At 34.1% G+C, this 14,331-nt stretch overlaps 1 protein-coding gene across 1 annotated transcript in view; it reads right to left on the reverse strand.

Moving 5' to 3' along the window:
- Nucleotides 1-13,561, reverse strand: part of LOC128862859 (diuretic hormone class 2) — an 82,976-nt gene extending 69,415 nt beyond the window's left edge. Inside the window, exon 1 of the mRNA XM_054101641.1 lies at nucleotides 13,216-13,561. The gene's annotated coding sequence lies outside the window, so the exon portion shown is untranslated. The remainder of the gene's footprint in view (nucleotides 1-13,215) is intronic.
- Nucleotides 13,562-14,331: the final 770 nt, after the last annotated feature.

Below are 14,331 nucleotides of genomic sequence, written 5' to 3' on the forward strand. Positions count from 1 at the left end.
TGTATTAAAATTCTCTATTCAAATTTATTTATTTATTTATAAAATATTTACATTATCCAAATCAAAATTTCTAAAATATTTTTTTTTTCAATATACGCCTGTGATCACAATAAAAGCAGTGCGACATTTTGTCAAGTTTTAAATATTTATTTAGTTTTTATTTATTTTTTTTATTTATTTTTTTTTTTAATTTTTTATTTTAAATTTTTTTTATTTTATTTTTTTCTGGTTACAAAAATATAGCTCATATTACAACATAAACTATTTAATTAGAAATTTCAAATTTTACGGGTATACACAATTTTAAAAACTTCAAAAAATGTTCTCAATAATGTTAACTTTTTATTGACAACCTCTAGAAAAATTCTGGGTATGCCGTTTTATAGCCACTTCAATTTTGCTTTGATACGTGGGTTGTCTTTTATATTTTGCGCTTTGGCAACACTACGTGTGATAGGCTGTTATTCAGTACTTTTGTTTGCATAACCTTACACATTACTTTTCCATTTATGCCATGACCTAGACGAATGACCACACGGAACCTGTACTCAATTTTACTAAGGGATACAAGGACATCTTCCCGTCTAGGGACGGGAGAGTGGAGCACTAGCCCAACATGGCTACACGATGACTTGCAAAAATGGTATACAGATGCATCCAAAAGGCTCCACGTGGTAGAATCAAGTATAGTGCGGCCTAAAGCACACAAATACAGATACAAAAATTTTTCGGCATAATGAAAACAGTGGAGATTGTATCCAAGTGGAGGCTTTGTTATTGGCTGTTGTTGTTGCAGCATAAATATACCATGCATGTGACATACATATACAGGGAATGTTGCTGAAGTGACAGTCCTCAGCTGGATATAAATCCGGGTCGTTCCGATTACGCAGAACCGACGGTCATGCGAATGCCCAAACAAGGACTCGTGTCGATTGGCGTAAAAAATGTTGAAGAAACTCAGCCGCTATGGTGTCTTTGACATCGTAATAGGTGACGAAACTGTATATAACAGCAATCGTCAGCAATGGGTTTTACAAGACGTGATTATTCCAACAAAATTTGTTAGCGAAAGAAGCACCTCAAAACAAATAGCCACCTGTTTTTTCGGAGAATCTGGTCATGTCGCGACTCTTTTAATAGACAAACTTAAAACAGTCAATTCTGAGTGGTTCATAAACAATTTTTTTGCCAGAAGTTTTCGGAAAATTATGGAAAACCAATCGTCGATGACGAGTCATCCTTCAACAAGGCAATGCGAGCACTCACGTATCGGCTCACGCCAGAGAGTTTCTGAGCTCTCAAAAGATCAAATGAATGGATCATCCGCCTTACAGTCCTGTTTTGACATCTAATGATTTCTGATTTCTTTAATTTCCCGAGCATCAAAAATAAAATATAAGGCCAACATTTTTCTACGCCTGAACAAGATTGTTTTGGAAATATCCTCTTCTGGCTCAAGTGCTTTGAAAATCGGTTCAAGCGAATACCGAGGTGTATTGACTTCCAAGAAACAAATTTTGAAAAACAATAGAACCATTTTCATTATTATTTTACTGTATTTCTATCGTTGGGTGCTAAATATGAAAGGCAACTTACGTATTTTAGTGATGCTATAGCGGCCGCCGTAGGCGAATGGGTTGGTGCGTGACTACCATTCGCAATTCACAGAGAGAACGTCGGTCCGAATCTCGGTGAAACACCAAAATTAAGAAAAAAAAACATTTTTCTAATAGCGGTCGCCCCTCTGCAGGCAACGGCAAACCTCCGAGTGTATTTCTGCCCTCAAAAAGCTCCTCATAAAAATATCTGCCGTTCGGAGTCGGCTTAAAACTGTAGGTCCCTCCATTTGTGGAACAACATCAACACGCACCCCACAAATAGGAGGAGGAGATCGGCCAAACACCCTAAAAGGGTGTACGCGCCAATTATATATATATATATAGCTAATTTGATGCGAGGCCAGAGGTTATTTTGAAGCAAAGGCTAGTAACTAAAGGTTGAGATTTCATAGCTGTTGTCTCCAGCATCATCCGCGATAACCCACTTAAGTCGATTGAAATGTTTAATGTTAGCAAGAGCCCATATGAGTCGAGTTTTTGGAAAAGCGAAATGCACATAAACAATGCACAAAATTTTAAGGCGGTATCCAAAAGCCTAGAACAAAAATCAGCAGTTGTGCTCTCAAACACTGCATAACGTCCAGATATTATTTTTTTCCTACTTGCTGGCCTTTTTTATTTCTTTTTTTTAGTTTTTTTTTTTATATTGGTTTTTTGTTTTGAATATCGATAATACCTTTGAACCCACTATTTAAGAAATCATTTCCCGGTACATGCAACCAAATGCATAGCGTAAATTGTTCCTACAACACTGCAATTTACTATTTTCCAACTAAAAATGCAAATCACCTGCTCAATGTGTAGGATGAAAATAAATGCCAACAGCTATTTTTGTAAAGTAAATAATAAACAAAAATCTACTTTTGTTTTTCTATTTACCAGTATTGCTCTAAGAGTGCGATTTCTAACACCTAACGCTTAGGATGAACGGCGCACAACACGGCGTATACGCAACAAATTCTGCTAACGCAGCAACTGACTCATCAGCATGAATGCGTTGTTATCAGCGTTTATTACTATGCATACACCCATATACATACATATGCATGTAACTGTGTACTATTGTAAATAAGCGCGTGAATTTTTGGCTGACTTTAAAATTTTTACATAACGATGCCTCAAGTTGTATGCAAACACGTTTATAAATAAACTGAGCGCGTTAATTAAAAACAGCATCTCGTTATGACTTACAAACACAATACATATAAATTGTGCATAGTGGCTGTGGTAGTAGTAGTCTAACCAAAAATACTTGAGTCTTAATTAAATTAGCATATTTGTGTACGAAATTAATTGTTTGACTACAATAATGCTGCAAATGCATGAAGGTGTGTATGTATGTGGGTGTGGGTGTGTGTACGTATAAAAATATGCGTATATATGTGAGTAAGTTACTCACCGTTCCCGTCACGTTGTATATTGTAAATATTTTAATAATTTCGAGTATGCCAAATACAACAACGTCGGCACTTAGCGCGAATTCGCAGTAGAATTTTTCTCATACTCGAATTTTGTATTGTCAACTGGCGTAATTCGGTATTCAAATAATTTAGTTGCTATTGTTAATTGTGGCAAACAGTTTAATACTTACGCGTGAATATCTTAATTAAGCATCAAGTCGTTATCAGTGTTTTTTTTTCTTCTTCTTCTTGCAGGCGGCTTTTTCGCTGAGTGCGTGGGAAAATGCTTTTCGACATGCGCGCAAGCGAGGGTGGGGGTAATGAGGTTGCTAAATTAAGAAAGCGCCACATATTGACAGCTTTTGACTCATTGACTTTTGATTCATTTTTTAATTCAATTTGAATTATTTTTTCCATATAAATCCAAGTTTTAAACTTTCTACGAGATTTAAAGGAATTCAACAGGTTTTCATCAAAATCACGAAGCTTTTATTAGAAGTTAAAAAAAATTGTGTACGTATTTTTATAGTCCATTAAATTTTTAATATAATAAAATGGAAATTTGAAGTGGCTCAAAATTCTCGTTAATTTTTTAGAAACACTTCCCTGACAATATGGCACATTTTCTCTGCACATAAATATAAAGAAAGCGCGATATTTATATTATATTTAGGGAAGTATCTGCTACCCTGCTAGGTAGATTTCAATAAAATTTATAATGCTTTTAAAGAACATAAAAAGGTCGTGCCTGATCGAAGATTTTTTTTTTTTTTTTTTTTTTTTGAAAATATCAATTTCTTTTTAAACAATTATTTGTCGGTTTTTTCTCGAAAATCTAACAAAAATATATGATTTGTTTTTATTTTTTTTTGGAAATTTTGCTAAAGTCAAGTCAAAACATGATGTATTAATATTATGTTTTTGCATTAAAATAAAGCAATTGACTAGCAAAAAAAAATTATTGAAAATCATCATTTTTTCGAGCCACTGACTATCCCTAACCCCTTAATAAGACATGGAAAGTATCCGTCCAACTCTCACATAGGATTTGCACAGCTGTTATGAGACCTTCACAAGTCCTGCTCTATGATATTTTAGTATAGTATAACAAGAAATTGGAGGGTATTCAATCGCAGGTTTAGAGATTATAAAAGCACTTAGCACGACTTCCACAGCAATACTAAGAAAATTAATAAAATTTCACCCAACAGGCTTAGTCGCAAAGAACGCAGATGAAAGGTGTGAAGCGCTAAAACCGAGGGTTAAAGACGCGTTGATGCGAAAACTGAACAGCAAATTAACTTATGAAGTGGTCGTAGATGATAATAAAGCAAGATGAGTGGAGGAAAAGTGTTTGGTTCAATTTCCACTATAAATTACTGAAGCAATTGGGTCCACTGTATTCTATTCGAGGCTTGATTTTTAATTCATAAAAGCATCTCGATTACTCCAACATTCTACATGCCGAAATCTAATGATGCAACCAAAGCAGTTGGGTTGGCTAAACTAGGCACTCTCAACTGACATGTGGCAACGAGGCACGCAGCTATGACTATCAGGTAGTTGTAATAGCTCCGATCAGAGTTCTCACAACAGCCTATTCTACTATCTGAAACGATCGAAACGTCTCGTATTTAGATCCTGCTGGTAATATCCTACAACAGCAGCTTCTTATGGGGGAATGGCTTATGCTGTTATAAAAACAATAAAATGCACTCACTAAGTACAGAATCCAGAGGTGTGGCCACCATCAGATAGCTAACCGGCTTCTTGTGGTTTTGAAGAAGTGGGCTGATTTATTGATGTAACTTAGATTGTGTTGGTTGTGGTGTACGAACAAACTGAGTTGATGTTAGTATATACATATATATATATAATTGGCGCGTAAACCCCTTTTGGGTGTTTGGCCGAGCTCCTCTTCTTATTTGTCGCGTGCGTCTTGATGTTGTTCCTCAAATGGAGGGACCTACAGTTTCAAGCCGACTGCAAATGGCAAATTTTTTTTTTATGAAGAGCTTTTTCATGCCAGAATTTCACTCGGAGGTTTGTCTTATTAGAAAAAACTTGTTCTTCATTTTGGTCTTTCACCGAGATTCGAACCGACGCTCTCTCTGAATTCCGAATGGTAATCACGCACCAACCCATTCGGCTATGGCGGTCGCCAAAGTACGAAAAAAGTCAACTCCACCTCCTCTCATGTTACTGTCGTTGCCGTCTGAATCTTTGTAAAGCAAAGTTTCGAGCTTTGTATAGAATTTGTGAAAAGTTAGCAAATTTTCATCAAAATTTCAAACTTTTTAATTATAAATTTCTGAAAAAAATTTTAAGTATGCAATTTTGTAGCCCATTAGATTTTGGTAGCATTCAAGTTTCAAGTAGATTACAAATCACACTGATTTTTGAGAATTTTTTTTCGCTCACGGTCTGTGCATTTTCTCCATTTCCCGTGTCTACTATACTCCACATTTTTTTATATGGAAGAAAACAGCCAACACCAAGCAGTAAAAATTGTCAAAAATCAACACGCTTTTTTAACTACTAGCAATTTTGCACAATTCAATGATCTATAAAACTGCATACCAAAAATTTTTCTAAAAATTCTGTGTAAAGCGTTTGAATTTATGATACAAATTTGCCGATTTTTTACAAATTTGATACAAAGTTCGAAACTTTGCTTTATATGGTTCCTGCTGTAGTAGGAACTATATTTTTTATAAAACAATAATTGAAATTATAATATAAAATTAATAAATACATAATCAAGACTTATCAATATGTGGTGCACACTTTCTTTTGACGCTGAGAGTATATTTAATAAATTTTTCAAGAAATGTAGTTTCTAAGAACTTTTTTACGGTTAAAAAAACTGTAGAAAAATGCAAATTTTTGCCACTTTAGAGTTTGCTGCAAAATCTTTAGTTGACTTTAATAAATTTTAATAAATTTTTTCGTAATTTTACTCTATTATACTTTCAAAATCAGTTCAATCATCGCAATCACAATATTGAAAGTGAAAAATTAGCTAAAATAGAGATCTTTGCAAGCAACTTTCATATTAAGTATTACTTTTAACAAATATCTAAATATTACTTTTAACAATTTAATAAAATTAGCTGGGTCTTCTTATGATACCGTACGAAAGCCAATAGCATTCAAGCTTTCAAGAGCACGCCTCAGTGAAGGATAAGCAAAGAATGGTCGACTGATAGGAACCGCAGACCCAGATAGAAAAAATAATCTGACATGAAGAGGTAAAACAAAAAAATAAGCACTATGCATTTTAAAAATTGAAAAAGCTTTAAACTGGAGAGGACAAAAATTACAAAAAGTATTTTTCTCGCACGTTAATTGTATGAAGCAAAACCAGCAGGCAAGGAATTAAACTCTGCGTGATTATAGGGGATAAAATTTATTTAAAAATTAATATATGAATGGAAACAATGAACAGTTTGGCAGAAAACCTCATTCGTAAGCCATTTGTTCGTATCTGCTAAAAGCTTGGCCGTAGGTAACTACCATTAATATGGGCAGATTTTTGATGTCATCACTTGACCGAAACCTTGATTACTGATGGATTTCATATATTTGGAAAATGTCTAATAATTAAGTCAAACCAATTATTCGATGTAGCGAGCTTTTTCAAACTCACACATTTTCAAAAGGCATATCCTATGCTAGCCTCTTTTCCAGTAATTCAGTTAATATTTCTCTGCATTACAAAATTTAACATTTTCAGTCTTAAATGTGGAGTGGTGATGAAGTAATAACCCTGGTTTAATAACTTGTAGGCCCTTGAGTTCAAATTCGCCTCACAAATGTTTCATATCATGAGAAAGTTGTACTCAAAGTAGCGACAAATGTCTTATAACCTTTTAAGCCTTTAATAGTTGTGCAAAAATGTTCCATGCTTGCCAATGCCACAATGAATTCTATTTAAACTTTTACGCACACTATTTGAAATATTTCACCTTGACCTTCATTCGATCGCAATACATGTATATTAATATAAGTTTACATTTTTATGCTTAACAGTTTCGCTGTTAAAGGGCTATTAAAGACTTGGGGGAACGAATTTCATTTAAATGAAAGCCAACTAAGCAAAATATCAGTTTCAATTATGAATTATAGAAAAAGTTGTATTTTTTGGCGAAAATCTTCTATAAATTCTGTTACTTTTACTAATTAACTACATTCGATTGCAATAGCTTTATGCTAGTGCTGTTAACTGCATAGAGCGATTTAACAGCACTTGAGAGCACATATTTCAACTGAATGAAACGCAACTAAGCAAAATAGTATGTTATTTTAAATTACGAAATATCGAAAAATTTCCATTTTTTGGCGAAAGTCTTCTATAAATTGTGTTTTTTATTAACACCATTTGCAATATTAGCTACCATGGCTCATTTATTCCATTCAGTCTCACTGCATGTAGATCTACAGCTTTATGTTAACGTTCGCTGTTAAAAGTATAAAGCGCTTTAACAGCACTTGTGAAAACAAAAGCAGCTAAATGAAGGCAACTGAGCAAAGTATTCGCTTTAAATTTCAATAACTTCGCAATTTTAGTGGCTATTCATTTAAAAATGGTGATAGTGCATTTTTTCGAAAACTTTCTTTAAATTGTTTTGTGGTATAAAATTTCAGAGATCAGATAGATATTTGTTTTACCAAACTTTACCCAAAAACAACTGACTTCTTCTTTGGGGAAAAAACATTGCTTAGTATTTTATTAGAAAAATTTCGTAAGAGAGAATACGAGTATGCCAAATTTCTACATATGCAACGAACTGCGTGAGCTGGTATTGCGCAGAATACAGCACAAAAGCATAAATTGCTCTCCGATTTGGAAGAAATTAAGTCCAATCAAATATATAAAAATTAATTAAATATGTCAGAGTGAAAACTTACTTTTTATTTGATCGATTAATAATATCAAATACACCATCACAACCTGTGCTTGGAGACAAAATCCTATTTTTTGTGGGTCTCATAATGTTTTTGCTTATAATTTTAAGTTTATTTGCATAGATTTTTAGCTGCCATATGTCACTTGAAAGCGATTATACATAACATACAATATATAAATTGGCTTATAGTAAAAAAACTATTCAGACTTATTAGCCACCGTTGAAGGTCATAATGATTTTGATGTTGACGCAAGCAGCCAATACTAAGTTTTTATAGTTGAACGCTGAATAAATACGAAAGAAAAGCGTGGTTTCATTTCGGTGATACAAATTCACACAAAATATTACTGGTATCACCATAATTCGATTGTCACTTCTTATTCTCAACTCAGGGTAGATTTAAACATCTGTTAAGAAGCTTAAAACTGACGCTTGTCGGTAACTTTGAAGCATTTTTTCCATATTAATTGGAGCAAAAATGAAATAATTTATTCCACTTAGTTATGTATGTACACAGTACTGTTAGAATTTAACAGAATTTATACTCGGCACGACTTTTTAATTTGCAGTCAAAAGAATCTTATCTTTACGCTAATCCGTAAAATTTTTAAAGTACAAAGAGTTTGCATCAAAATTGTTGTTTCTTTGAAAAAATTGTAAAGAACGCTCAACAGAGAGGCAGCTTCATTTGATTATGCATTCATTGTCTTGGTAATGGTGGAGGTAAAAAATGATTGCTGCGTTGCTGAGAACAAAAGAAAATTTAAAGGCGAGGAAAGTGAGCGAATAGGCCAAGGGAAAGAAACGGTAGAATAAATTTTTAAGGTCAAAATAAAGGGAGTATGTTTCTGACTGGAGACAGACTGTTGCTGATATCTCAAAAGGAAAACAGTGATGAATTGTAAAAGTCAAACGATTTTTTAAATACTCTTTTATAAATTTTTTGGTTTTTATATACGTGGCAATGCAGTTGATGGCTTGTTAATTAGTTAAATATCGGTCGAATAGGCTACTAGTCTGCCTGCCCTAACTAGAATATTATCAGCACCTCCAAGCAAGTGTTTTGTTTGGTTTGGGCCGCGAGTGGTTCTTTTGTGGAAAATACATAAGAGTCGATTTTTTAGATTAGAAGAGATTTTTTAGATTCAAATTAATGTAGAAGCTTTTACTGTTAGGGGTTAATTCCTGTATATTCATAATTTTATGCCGTTTTAAATGTTCAATTGGGAGTTAGAGAAATTGGAAAAATAAAAGAAAATATTAAGATGGAGATGAATTCTATTATTTTTTTTTTATTTGAAGCAAATTTATATTGAATAAAAAAAATTTAAATTTATTTAAATTTTATTTAAATTTTTTGTTTTATTTTATATTTAAATATTTAAATTATTAAATATTTACATTTTTTTTGTTTTAATTTTTTTTTTTTTTTGTTTATTTTAATTTTATTTAAAAATTTTGATTTATTTACAATAAATATTAAAAAAGTATTAAATTTTTGGTTTGAATTTTTTTTTTGCTTTTTATTTTTGTAAGTATGTTTTCATATTTTATTATTTTATTTTTTTTTATTTTTTATTTAAACATTTGAATTTATTTAAATTTTTTGTTTAAATTGTTTTGTTTTATTTCAATTTAAATTTTCCTCAAGTAAAAAAGAAAAATAATAAAATTCACCCTCATTATATTACTTTATTTTATTTTTCCAATTTTTAATGAAAAAATTTATTTAAATTTTTTGTACTTCAAGATAATTCTTTTACTAAAAATGTATGGTATATTTGCATTACATTGTGAACATCTATAAAATAACATAAAAAACAGGTAAACAAAAGTTAACATTAAACAAAGGTCGTCTCAAAAGCGGAGCTCCCAGCTCCACTTAGATTCGCCAAAAGCGCTGACATCCTACATGCTGGTATCGCTAGGGACTAAAAGGTATATGCGTGGCTTATTGCCAACCAGGCTAACCTAACCTAAACAAAAGTTTTCTTAATTTTGTTTTACAAATGACTTTGAATTTGTCTGTTAAATTTATTAAGCTTGTTTTACCTCTTAGGTTAGGTTATGGTGATATTTGGTTTATACGACCAACTCACTTAGACCCTACATTTATTTTTCTTCGCAGAATCATTTTCTGGCTTTTATGAAGATAACAAATATATTTGAAATTTTCATAAATTTTGTTTTAATCCTCATTTCTTGTGATCCCTCACAATAAAATTTTAATTAACCAATTTTTATAAAATAATGTAAGATTATTTAAAATAATGAATACTATCGTTGAAAATTTTCTATGTCTTACTCCGGAATGGATTTCAAAGTCACTGATTGCGCTTCGTAATTCGAGCTCTAATTTACCGAGAGTGAGGTACAGGATGGCGCAAATTAATCACCATATCGGAAAATTGTTAATATCTGAAAATGGCGTCATACGTTAGTCTCGTTATTCCTTTTTGGGAATATATGATAAAAAACGAAATTCTGAGCCATTGTAGCTCTTTCATACTTAGCTAATAATTTTCTTATTTTAGCGTTGGCCCATACATTTTGAAATCTTTGAATAACTTTACTGTGCGGTCCACACAAGTGGGCAATTGATATAATTTCGAATGGGCATGTTTTGCAGTTGTAAACTCGACAGCTGCACTATACAAACAGGCAAGCAATGCAGCGCGTAAAAATATGGTGGTAGTCGGTCTGTACGACTAAACACACTTAGATCTTGCAGATTCGTTCTGATGCCACTGTGAGACACCAAAACCTCATTTATTTTTCTTCGTGGAAGCATTTTGTGACTCTTATGAAGCGCATGATTGGTACCATCCCCACGCCGGGCAGTTATGCAAGATAGTTAAGAGTATCTACCTAGAAAACAGCTCTGATTTTAGCTACGGCTGGACAATTGCGGAGGAAGTGTCTTTTTCTTCCTCATCTCCTAGTTTCAAGGAATGCCTGCCAAGTAGCCAATGACTGGTTATACAAGCCAGTAACCTCGGTTTTACGCACGACGCTACGTGCCTTACTTCGTCCATGCCCCATAGGCCTCTTGGATAATGTTGGTTTGGTATTCCAATCGCTAAACAATTTTACTTCACAAACAATTTTTTTTACTTAAGATAATTTTTTATTTAATTATAATTAATTTTTTTTTTAATGTCTGTGAAAAAATTTTTTTTTTTAAGTAAGTAATTTTATTTTATTTGTGCAAATTTATCCATACATAGCATAGCATTTTGTAGCCTTTTAAGTAATTTATCATATCCAATTTAGCTTTTTAACATTGCACTACTTATTTCATTTTATTTTTTATTTAAATGATGGAAAATTTTTGCAATTTTTTTACTTTTTCTTCAATAATTCTAGGCTTTAAGATAGCTGGAGTGGCAAGAAATGCCATGTGAAGAGTAGAGCAAAGGTGTCTTACAATACAATGCAATAATTTTATTGAAAATTTAAGAACAGTAGTCTGAGACTTGAAGATGCACCACGTTTGAGTCGACTAGCTATCGCAAATTCTGAAGCCAGTCCAATAACCAGCACTCGTAAACTCGCTTTACCTGAAATGCCAGCACGCTATTGGGAAAATTAAAAACGCTATAGAAAAGTGTCTTATGAAATTTTTGAATTTTGCGTCAACCTGGGTTAGGTTAGGTTATGTGCCTTGCGACGCACATAGGCCAAATAGAGGCCGCTTGTAATGCCACCGTAACTATCCCATTCTTACTCCACTTGGTGCTCTTTCAACCATCCTGTGGACTTTATATTGTAAATTTAAAGTAGTCTAGCAAATTTTGTATATGCAAGATCCGCGATGCTGTCCAAAAAACCCGATTCTGAGCAAACTCAACCTTCTTCTACACAGAGCCGCGCACCCGCATAGAAGGTGTTCAACTGTAGTTTTCTCTTCTACATCCTGATTGCCACTGCAAAAGTCAAAATATGGTGCCCAATTCTACTGGCACGTCTTCCTATAAGACAGACAGGTAGTTAGGTAGGTGGTAGGTGAAATGGTTCAAGTCCCACTCTGGCACTCCCCAACTAGCACTAAAGCGCCGTTTTAATATCATTATGAGACCTCCAACAGGCAGATATCTGCAGCCAGCCAGATCTATGGATGTAATGGAGAAGATTGATGGGATTTAGGTTGACGCACTATCCCAGGCTGTCGAAGAAATGAGCAACCGGTGACTTTATTCGTCTAGCTACCAAACTCGAATATTTACAGAGAAAGTACTGAACAGTCTACTTCTCTGAAAGGTCGCCACAGCACCCCCACACAAGGGGGGTTAAATGGATAGGACTTCTACTAATATTCCTAAGTATTTCCTTTTAAATTCAAGTAGACTGTTAGTGCGACCCATATTCCATTCTGGCCATGTCTGCCTAGTAACGCTACAGGTATCTAACTGTCTCCAGCGTTTCTTGACAATACTTAAGGTGCATCTATCTGTTTGTAGATTCCATGTTGCCAAAGGCACAAGTATATCAACTTTGTCTGGAATAGTTTTGAGCATAGTGCCCAGTCTAGCAAACTCATTCACCTTACAGACCCTCAAATTTACTGTGGCCCGGCATCCAGTTTAGAGTTATAGCGGAAAACTTTGCGAGTATTTTTAATTGTTCATGACACTCTACCGCTGTTTTCGAAGAATATTTCCATGATTGAAGCGATTTCAGAGCTGTCTGACTATCGGAATATATGTAGATATTTTGACTGACACTAGCGCTAAAACCTCTTCTTTAATTGTTCAAAATATTGAAATTATGAAGGAAACACTCGAAAAACTTTGTGTTTTTTTTTACTAAATAATAACAAAAAACTAAATTCAATTCAAAAGGTTGAATTTATAAGAGAAACACTCGAAAATCGTTGTGGCTTTTTTATTAAATAATAAAAAAAATAAATTCAGTTCGAAATGTTGAATTATGAGGGGAATACTCGAAAAACGTTGTGTTTTTTAACTAAATAATAACAAAAAACTAAACTCAGTTCAAAAGGTTGAATTTATAAGAGAAACACTCGAAAATCGTTGTGCTTTTTTTACAATATGTATAAGTTCAGAATCCCAGTGTCTTTGAATTTCGGTTAGACAGTTTTTATAACCCGATTATCCCATAACTTGTGCTATATGGCATTCGAAATTTTTTCTTTTTTCAATTTTGTTAAACAGTGCGATTTTAGTTTCAAATTTTGCAGGAGGTGCTTTTTGCCTACATAAAAATGTAGCTTTTTTGCTTGAATTTATTAAAAAAAAGTGTAGTGTTTTTGCAAAAACTCACCTTTTTTTGATTTCAGAAATTTACTGCTTTTTGAGATTCACTCAAAAGTACGTACGCTTTTTTCTAAAAAATCACACACTTTACACTTTGTTAGCTTTTTTCCAAAATAGTAAGCGTTCCAAAAATATTAGCTTCACTTATTAAGGTTTGTTCTCAATTTTCGCTGCCAAGAATTGCTTCTTTCACAAACACTTTTCACTCGAAGCGAATCGCTAAATTCAAAACACTCTGTTAATTTGAAATGCAACTGTTGCCAAACAAGCAAATATTTGAATTTGCTCAAGTGCTCAGTGCTCACTGGTCACACTGCGCTTAGAGTGCTGCTAGTGGAGTGCACCGTTATAAATCTGAATGAACAGTGAAAGCAACTCGGCACAGTTGGCGGGATTTATAGTGCGCGACTGTGTCAATCTGCAGCAGCGAAAGGTACACGACGCCATCCACGAACTTCACAAGTGGAGTAACAGTTGAAGCAGCAGCAGCAGCAACAACAATAACAGCAAGTGAATAAGCACGAGTGCTTACAGCACGAATACATACAAACATATATATTTATATGCGTGTGCATATACGTGTGTGTGTGCTTCGCGCAACTGTTCATTAAGCTACAACGCAACAGTTATCATTCGGCGGTTAGCGGCAATTTTGGCGGCAACAGTTATGATCCGAAATTCAATGTTCGTCAAACGGAAGTGGAGAGTTACATATAACCGACCGAGAACAAGCTAACGAGCAGGCGAAATCGTGTGTATGTGGCTATGTTAATGTACCCCTTTTATCGCCACAGGTGAGCGCACACACGAGCACACAACGAGCACAATCAACGAAACGGAAACGATTGTGCGCAGTGGCAGAGCATAGCCATAAGCAAGCAGGCAAACAGACGGACAGATAGTTAGGCAGACTGACAAGCGGACAGACAGGCAGACAAACAGACAAACAGGCGCATAGACAGGCAGTCAGTTCTAAGCGTTGAAGTGGCATGGCATGCAACAGCCTGGCGCAGCATAAAGCCTCACTTTGCGTTGCCTCGAGTGCGCTCGTACACACTCGTCAACGGGGCATGATGCAGGTACGTGGTGGCGTATGAGCAACACGTGGTTACTTTGTCAGCGC

Source organism: Anastrepha ludens, chromosome 5 (genome assembly GCF_028408465.1).
Source record: "Anastrepha ludens isolate Willacy chromosome 5, idAnaLude1.1, whole genome shotgun sequence".
NCBI lineage: Eukaryota > Metazoa > Arthropoda > Insecta > Diptera > Tephritidae > Anastrepha > Anastrepha ludens.